The sequence below is a fragment of the Pleurodeles waltl genome, chromosome 3_1, assembly GCF_031143425.1.
Source record: "Pleurodeles waltl isolate 20211129_DDA chromosome 3_1, aPleWal1.hap1.20221129, whole genome shotgun sequence".
In the NCBI taxonomy this organism is placed as follows: domain Eukaryota; kingdom Metazoa; phylum Chordata; class Amphibia; order Caudata; family Salamandridae; genus Pleurodeles; species Pleurodeles waltl.
The window spans coordinates 1,126,079,536-1,126,089,224 of NC_090440.1; positions in this window are offsets into that span (position 1 = coordinate 1,126,079,536).

The window sequence follows — 9,689 nt, forward strand, 5'->3', positions numbered from 1 at the left end:
TTCGCCACCTTTCTGCTATTATTCGGCCCCACCCTCCTCTCCTTGCCCACTACTTGAAGTCTCAGTCTTACCCTATCCGCCGTCTTTAGCCCTATCTTTTCTTCTCTTTCTTCCACCTTTTTTGTTTGTCCATCCACTTACTCACTTTTTCCTTCGCCCTCTCACCCTCCTTCTATTTTCCGATCTCCTTTACAAAAGAATGATTTACTGTAACTGAATTGCAATACAAGTCTTCAGTAACAATCCAATAAACTTTAGTATTCTTATCATATTGTTATTGCATTTAAATAACGCTTACTACCCCCAACAAAGCGTTGAAGCGTTTTGTGTTGAGTAGCACGCAATTACTCAAGACCTGCCTTATGCATTTCCGGGCCTGGCGGGTCCGCACGGCGGCCTCCTGGAGTCTTAGACTACCCATAGCATGAGCTGCCACTTGAATTACCCATTGGATGTCTCCGATACCTACCGTTTTCAGAACACACCAGAAACAGTGCATGAAGCTTGCATGACAATATGACAATCGCATACACTAAGTGCATGGCATCTTGTAATATCAAAATATAAAAATTACACGGCAAAAGATATGATTGATTACAAACCACGTGGCAAACGTGTGATAGGTTGCATGACAATATTGCAATTCGTTATGATTGACACAGCCGTGACGTGACGGCCCAGCGGAGTAATGTGCTAGCTATCCATAAAGTCCGTCAAAGGGATAGTAGGCACTCTAGAAGTATCAATGCGATACCATACTCGTCACAGTGGTGCACCACAAAATGATGGGCCCACTGAGGAGGGCCCCGAGTCTCCCACTTTTCACAGATGTTCTTAGGCCCTGTGCAGATTTGGGCCCTCTGCATGACTGTTTGGGGGCCCCAGAAGGGTTGTGGGCCCCCAGATGCTGCAGGGATTTGTGTGACTCCCCTGTCATCTCATTGTACCCCCATCTCCTTCTACCAACGCTTTGTTTACCAAACTTGCTACCACGAATTTTCAGCTTTTCCTCTCCCACTCTCCTCCTCATTTTCCATCTATTTGTTCATGTTTTTGCTCTTTTCCTTTCATCTCGTCACATCTCCCCATTCTATTTCTCCCCTTATTCTTTTTCTTCTTGTCTTTCTATCTCTTCCAAAATCTACTTCTTAAGTTTTTTTCTGTCTTACCGTTTGCTCCCCCTTCTCCCAGTTTTCCTGTTCCACCTTCTCAAATGTCTTTTCCCTTTCCCTTCTCCATCTACACCCTGTATCCTTTGCATCATATTCTTGTGATTCCTCTTTTTCGTTCATGTTCTTCTCCTGTCCTCTTTAATCTTCGCCTTCACACCGGATTCTCTTTCTTCCTCGCTTCATCCCCCTTCCACCCCTCCTCCGCCCCTGCCACCGTCCCCTTTCCCTGTTGCCTTCCACATCTCCTCCTTTTCCTTCACTCCCTCCTTGCCCTCCCCTCCTCCTTCCCCTCTTCTTCTCATCCCCTCCTCACTGTTTTCCCTTCTACTTCACCCTCTTCCGCCTGCCCCTGCCTCCTCACCATTCCTGCTTCCCCATCTCCTGCACCTATTCTACCTCCTGTACACCATCCTCTCCGCCTTTTTACTTTCCCTTGGCTTTTCTCGCCCCCTTATTTTTGTTTTGAACTCCGACCCCTTCTCCTTGTCTCTGTTTCATATTCTCCTTGTTTCTTCATTCTTTTTCCATTACTGGGCCCCTCGCTTCTCTCCTCCAATCTGTAAGGTTATTTCGCTCGCTTTCGAAGCTCCTTCCCTATTCACCGCCCCGTCCTGCTTCTCGCTTTTCTTCTCCATGCCCAGTCAGTACCCATTCCTTTCCATTTAATGCACTTTATTCTTTTTTTCCTTTCAGCACGCTCTGTCCCTCTCCTACGGGTCCTTGCACTGCTTTTGTTTCTTTCTGTTATTTCTAATGATCTTCCTCGCCAAAGCGTCCCATGTTTATTTGATTTACTTATTGTCGACCTATCGTTGCTCAAACTCCGCAAAAATTACTATTTGTTTTTCTTTAAAGAATCCTTAGGAACTTTCTGGTGTAATTTTCGTTCACCGGCCGACTAGTCCGTCCAGCACCTAGAGGCAAAGGCTGCTTGAATGAGAGCTATATAAACCCAATAGGACTAGAGTGTAAAATCTATAGTGGAGCTTTGTGTTGACACCAGAACAGATTCAATAATACGTTTATTGAGGAATACACACATTTCAAACTAGAAAACAAACCTAATTTGTCTCAGACGCACTTGCCTCGGCGTTGGGACTGTGTTGATGCCACCCCAGAGGCGCGCGCCCGCCGCGCCCACGCGCACCCCCTTCATTGCCTTGCTATTATCCTCTTGCGGTTTGCTCACTCCATCGCCATTTAATTCAGGGTCTAACCCTTGTTATCAGCTTTCTGGCTTTCATGTTTGTCTTTTTTTAATCTCTAGCATTTATTTCCCTAGTGCCAATTTGCGGAAATTAGGGTGATAGACGACATCATAGCTGAGATAATTTCAGCTCACATCTCACAAAATTGCTCTAATTATTGATGTTAAATTCATGGAAATTGAAAAAATGTACTTCTCCTCCATCTCCGGATTTTTAAGCTCTAATTTGTTGAAATCGAGTTCTCCTCACAATTCCAATCACTGCTGTTAATAGTAAAAGTGTTTTAATAGAGGCAGATTTCTCGCAACCCATCCTATTAGATAATTAGCGCGGATATTAGGGAGGCAAGTGGCAGTCCTTGGGCGCGCTGGCAAGATTTCCAGCCCTTGCAGCAGGTAGAACAAATTAATTACCGCAATCAATTAGTCTTAAAAGTACAGTCCTCCGGCGAGCGGCAGCCATGCCTTCCATATGCATGAGCGAGTCAAGCGTTAATGGATGGAAAACCGGGCGAAGAATAGAGCAGGCAATCACGAATCTGGTAATGAAGGCTCAGCTCGGGGTGCCGAAGGGGCAGCTCCGCTCACGTTTGCTTCTTCCCCCCGCCCCTACCCTTTGGCTGCCTCTTCCAGGCCCCACCCTCTTTCGCGCTTCTTTAAACTTCATATCTTAACCGCCTTCCTTCTCTCATTATTAAACTCCTCTCTATTTCTCTCTCTCCTTTCCCCCTCGCTTCACTCTCCCTGTTTCCTTGATTCTGCTAGTATCTCTCCAACCCTCATCTCTACTTCTTTCTATTCCCCTGGCACCGACTCTCTCTTTCACTCATCCCTTCTTTCGTTCTCCCTCATTTGCTACGCCTCCACTTTTCTGTTCCCTCTCTTTAGCTCAATTCCTCTTTCATTCTTCCCTCTTTCACCCACTCCCTCTTCTTTTTACACATTATTTGGATTACGCGTTTTCTTGCTCAATCTTTACTTCTCTCTATTTCTTCCCTTCTTTGATTTGTCCCTTTTCCTCTTTGCCTCTCACTCGTTCACTTGCGTTCCCTTACTCTTCCCCTGTCTCATGCTTTTATTCTCTCCTTCACTCTTTTTTTCTCTCACCACACAGGGCGGATCCTCTGCAGTGGCGCAGGGGCGTCGCCCCCCTGGCTGAGCCGTCTGGAGAAATAGCACAGACCCCAGGCCTGTGCCAGAGCGGCACTCCGAGCCGCTCATACCAGTCCTGACACTGCTTACCTGCTATGTTTAGCCAGTAAGCAGCACCCGGATTGCTGGGGAGCCTATGCTGGTACCCTAGTGAATGCTGGGACACCACAAGACGAGCAAGGAGGAAGGAGGCGGCGGACGACGGGTGGCTCAAGGTGTTTTCTTTTTTTTTAAACAAAATGTTCTTTCTCCCATAGTCTCCAATCCCCTTCCTTTGACATATGTTGCGGCCACCGCTGCAACTTCCTCCTTCCTCCTTTTTTTCTCATCATACTATCCCTTGTTATCTTACTCACTTTTCCACCATTTCATTCTCCTTTTGTCACTTTCATTTTCCACTTTAAATGAATCACTCCCTTCCTACACAGTGGCAGTGTATAAACAACGAAAGGCAGAAGACAGAAGTATATATATTTTCCAGAATTTTAGATAAGAAATATTTATAATTGAGTTGGCAGCAGTTAGAGAAAATTGTGAGCCCGATTTGCAAAGAAAGGCATACTTTTCACTCACAGATTGACACCTACGTGGGAGGGTACATTTAAACATTTCTCAACTTCCTAAACAGTCACAGGAATATACTTGGAAAGCTGGACTAGGCAAAGGTTTTCATTCATGTTTCTGGAGAGGTCGTGTGCTATTCCTAGTGGAATCCTATTCCTACTGGATGGATTTCTCCATTGTGGAGATCTCCGACCCAGGCAAATAGGATACCCCATAGAAATGCACATCTTTTTCACCACAAGAAATATATTTTTTCACAACCTTTTTTCCTTACAGCCCCAACAAATGTGTGGGTGATCCGTTCCCCATTCCCTCCCTGGAACAGGAATTGTTGGACCTGGCCCTTTTTGTGGGGTCAGCCCCAAGTGTTTTTGCCTTCTGTTGCTGAACCCATTTTTGTTGGTGTCAGGACCAGGTGCACTTTTTCCCTGGTAACCACTGGCAAAGTACTTGTGCTTAACCCCTAAATCATGGCACAATTGTCAGATACCTGGCTGGCATATTTAGGCCCAGATTTAAGCTTTTTGCCGCAAAACTGCACTAACACAGTTTTGCGTCAAAAGGTTTAGTGCCGGCTTGTGTCATTTCACAATGCAATCCGGGCACTGTATTTATTGAATGGTGCAAGAAAGACACTAGCCAGGTGGGGGTGGCAGTAGGGAAGGAGGGGGTTGTGCATCAGAAAATGACGCAAGCCTGGTTAGAGGCAAAAAAATGCCTCTAACCAGACTAGCGCCATTTCACCAAAAACATGACTCCTGTCTTAGGAAAGACAGGAGTCATGCAAACCACCCCAATGGCTATGGGGACAAGTGTCACCTGGGCACGCCATTGCACCCTGTGCCATGCAGGGGGGCCCAAGTTGGCACTTTAAAAAAAGAAAGAAAAAATACTTACCAATACTTACCCGGAATGGGGTTCCCCATCCACTGGTGTCTGGTGTGGGTGGGGGTGTTCCTGGGACTTTGGGAGGGCACCTGTGGATCCATTCCATGGTATTTAATCGTGGAAATGGGTCTGACCCAAGTGTTAAATAATGGTGCAAAGCAAGCTTTGCACCATTCTTTAGCCCCTCCTCCCATCCGTGCATCATTTAAGCACGGGGAATAAATATGGAGCTATGAGGATAGCACCATTTTTTAGATGGGAACGCCTACCTTGCATCTCATTGACGCAGGGTAGGTGCACACATCCAAAAAATGGTGCAAACTCCTATATTTAGGTTTGTGCCAAATTTGTGCAAAAAAAGACACACATTCATTGCAAACAGATTATAAATATGCCCCTGTATATACCCATGGCCTGTAAAGTAAAGGCTGCTAGTGGGCCTATAGCACTCATTGTGCCACTAAGGCAGCAGTAAAAACATGTCTCAGGCCTGCCACTGCACCCTGTAATGCAATTTTAGCTGCCATTTCAACCTGGCAAAATAAACATTTGCCAGACCTAAACCTTCCTTTTGAATACTTATGAATTGCCCCTAAGGTAGGCCCTAAACGCTCATAGAGCTAGGGACCTTGTATTTAAAAATAAGTAGGAAATGTGTTTAACTTTTACCTGTCCAGGCAGTGAAAACCCGGTAAAGTCTTGTTTTCACTGTTGTGAGGCCTAATTCTCCCTTTGAATAAAATTGGGTTACCTTATTACATTTAATAAGTGCTACGTTAGGACTGGAGCAGATGGAAATATGACATTTACACTCAAATGAATTGTCATTTAAAATCCTATTTAATGGTAATATCAGATTTTAAGTCACAATTCGGAAAGTGCCACTTTTAGAAAGTTTGTATTTTTTTTGTCCCGACCATTTGTGCCTTCTGCCAGTGTCCTGAGTCACATGACTGTGACTCTGCTGTTGTGGTTTGAGTATTGCTTCCAGACAGTAACACAAAAAGGGCTGTGGTGTGGGCAGGACGGGCCATCCCGGCAGGGTGGCTTGGGGAGGAGCTATATCCAGCCCCACTTACACTACAAAAGGCTTTGGCATCTGCACACACGAAGGGACCAGACACCAGGCCTGCCCTACCTTTTGTCACAGCAAGACAGTTTGGAGCCCTGACAGGGGAGGAACGTTCCTGAACTAGATGATGGGACTAGGACAGTGAGTCCCCCCACACAAAGGCTGGCACCAGGTACAAAAAGTGGATCTCCAGAGCCACTCATTATAACCCTCCTGGACCTGTGGAAGGTACAGAAAAAGAGTTGCCCTTCTGTCAGAGGACTGCCTTGCTGCATGAGGGGCTGCCTTGCCTGAGAAGGAAGACTGGACTTGCTTGTCATCACCCTAGGCTAACCAGAGTAACTCCAAACGTCATTTGGTTGACCTCCTGTGAGAGTTACAAGAACACAACAAACTTCAGAGGCTGCCCTGCAACTGCCCAGCTGCACCTACTACAACTGGACCTGCTTGGACCTGTAACTGCCTGAGCCCTGCTGGCCTCTGCTTGAGTGAGTACCTGAGCCACAAGAGGTGCTTGATCAGCTAATGGACACTTGGATGGCATCAGAGGGTTCCTCGCTTCATGCAAACCTGAAAATCCTGAAGTTTGGGGTATCACAATTACGCCTATTCACTCCAAGACTTTGCCAATGGTGATGACCCCCAATGCGAAACTCTGCTGAGTCCTGCTCTTGGCATGGTGAGCAAAAAACTGATGGATTTAGACCCATATCTCTGACTGCTGACTGGGGAGTGAATGTTTGACATTGTGCAGCATTGCATCCGTCATCTGTTCTTTTTGCATTTGTCACCCTAACTGGGACGGGCTTGTCCAGACATTAGTCCTGTGCTCGCCATGCCCCCAGATTTAAGCTAGCCTGGCTGATGAGAGGTGATACCCTGAAACTGCTCCCATGATGCTGGTTTCCTGGCCAGGGAGGACTTGGCCTGGCAGTTCAGGCTGGACTGTTCTAATGGGGTGCAGGGTCAAGACTGATTTGCATATGGCTGGGTTCAAACTGGATGGCGTAATGAGCAAAAAACAGATGGATTCAGGCCCAGATCTCTGACTTGGGGTGAATGTATGTCAGCCTTCTGGTCATTATCTGTTCTTCTTGCATTTGTTGTCCTAAGTGGGATGGGTATTCCCAGACATGGTTCCTGTGCTTGCCATGCCACCAGATTAAAACTAGCTTGGCTCATGAGGGGTGAACCTCCTAAACTAATCCCAGGATGTTTGTTTTCAGTCCAGGGAGGACATGGCCTGACAGTTCAGGCTGTTCCCATGGAGAGCAGAGTCAAGATGGATTTGCATATGGCTGGATCCAAACTGGAATGGTGAGCGAAAAATTATGTATTTAGGCCCAGATCTCTGACTGGGGGTGAGTGTTTGACATTCTTCCGCATTCCATTCATCATCCGTTCTTTTTGCATTTGCCACCCTAAGTGGGATGGATATGTCCAGACATGGGCCCCGTGCTTGCCATGCCTTTAAGCTAGCCTTGCTGGTAAGTGGTGATACCCCGACACTGGCCCTAGAATGTTTGATTCTGATCCATGGAACACCAGGCCTGGCAGTTCGGGCTGTACTGTTCCCATGGGTACTATGGTCAAGATTGATTTTTATATGACTGAGTCCAAATTGGAATGGTGTGGTGAGCAAAAAAATCGATGGATTTAGGCCCGGTTATCTGACTGCGGGTGAATGTTTGACATTGTTTAGCCTTCTTTCCATCATCTGTTGTTTTTGCATTTGTCGCTCCAAGTTGGAAGGGTATGTCCAGATGTGGGTCCAGTGCTTGCCATGCCACCAGATTCAAGCTAGCCGGGCTGATGAGGGGTGATATCCTGAAATCAGTTCCAGGATGCTTGTTTCAGGTCTAGAGAGGACCTGGCCTGGCAGTTCGGGCTGGACTATTCCCATGGGAAGCAGGATCAAGACTGATTTGCATATGGCTGGGTCCAAGCTATAATGGTGTTGTGAGCGAAAAAAGCCCAATGGTTTTAGGCCCAGATCACTGACTGGGGATGAATGTTTGACATTGTTCAGCATTCTGTCTATCATCTGTTTTTTTTTGCATTTGTCACCCGAAGTGAGACGGGTATGCTCAGAAGTGGTCCTGAGCTTGCCATGCCACTGAATTTAAGCTAGCCTTGCTGATGAGGGGTGATACCCTGAAACCGGTCTCAGGCTACTTGTTTTCAGTCCAGGGAGGACCTGGCCTGGCAGTTGGGGCAGGACTGTTCCAATGGGGAATATGGTCAAGATTGGTTTGTATATGGCTGGGTCCAAACTGAAATGTCATGGTGAGCAGTAAAACAATGGATTTAGGCCCAGATCTCTGAGTGGTGATGAATGTTTGACATTGTTTAGCGTTCCATCTGTCGTCGGTTCTTTTTGCATATCTTATCAACAACAATTGCTAGTGATGACTGGCAATGTCTGACCTGCATTTTGCGCTACAGCAACAATCGCCAGTGGCAACCACCAATGCGAAGCTACAGCAATGACCATCGTGACTGCCAATCTGCTGCTCGTGAAACAGAGATGACAGGTTGCAACACCCAAACTGTTCTTCGCACAACAAAAATGACCAGCCCCGATGCTCAGACTCCTCCTCATGACCTCTTCCACTACAAAAGGAACTCTTCACATCATACTTAGAAGGTAACTTTTCAACAAGTCTAATTTGATCACTGTATCCGACCCGTGGTCCATCACTGTGGGCCTGAACTTGTGGCTTTGCCCCCGGTCTAGCATGACCAGATGACTGCGAGTGACAATTTGTGCTTATAGGCACAATTTTCGCTTAAATCTTTGACATTTATTAACTTCAGTTTAACTGCTTGCATTTTTGTTGTTCTGGTCTCATTTTATTGACTAGAATTTACAGTATTTTTCTGAATTGGATTGATATTTTACTTCAGTTGTGTTTTCACTTTATCATTGTTTGTGTGCGGCACAAATACTTTACACATTGCTTCTAAGTGTAAGCATGACTGTGTTTGTGCCAAGCTACCAGATGGTTAAGCACAGATTAATTTAGTGACCATCCCTGGTTCATCCTGCCAAGTATTTTGGTTGTTGCCTCAGTGGGGCTTCCATCACTCTCAACCACAATCCCAATTTCTTACAGGAGTTATGCTAGACTCTGGCTGGAAAAGAGAAGGAGAGGAGATTGTGAATGATGACTTTCAGTTATATCTGTGTGTGTTCACAATCTTCTGTGCTTGACCAGCCCTTGCATCACTTAATTTCCATTGCTTCAGTGGCATTTACCACCGAGGAGAACTCAGCACTCGTGACGGAGATCTCTACACATGAGAATGGGCTTATCCGTGTGACAATTCCTTTGTGACTTCCTGGCAGACATAAGTAAGTAAACATATATTTAAAACCAAACTTACCTTTGTGAATCGGCCACTATACATATATATATATATATGGTAATACTGCAAGGATGGAAATGAAGGTTGTGTATCTATCTCAGCTGGAGAGTTTACATTTTTTTTTTAAGCTTTTGGTTGTAGAAACCATGGCTTGCTAACTCACAATTTTTCCTGTTGTGTTTTTAATGGTATACAATGGTGCATCACATACTCCAAAACCCTGTAAGTTACACTCTTCGGCCAGGTCCAAAATTCTCAGGCCACC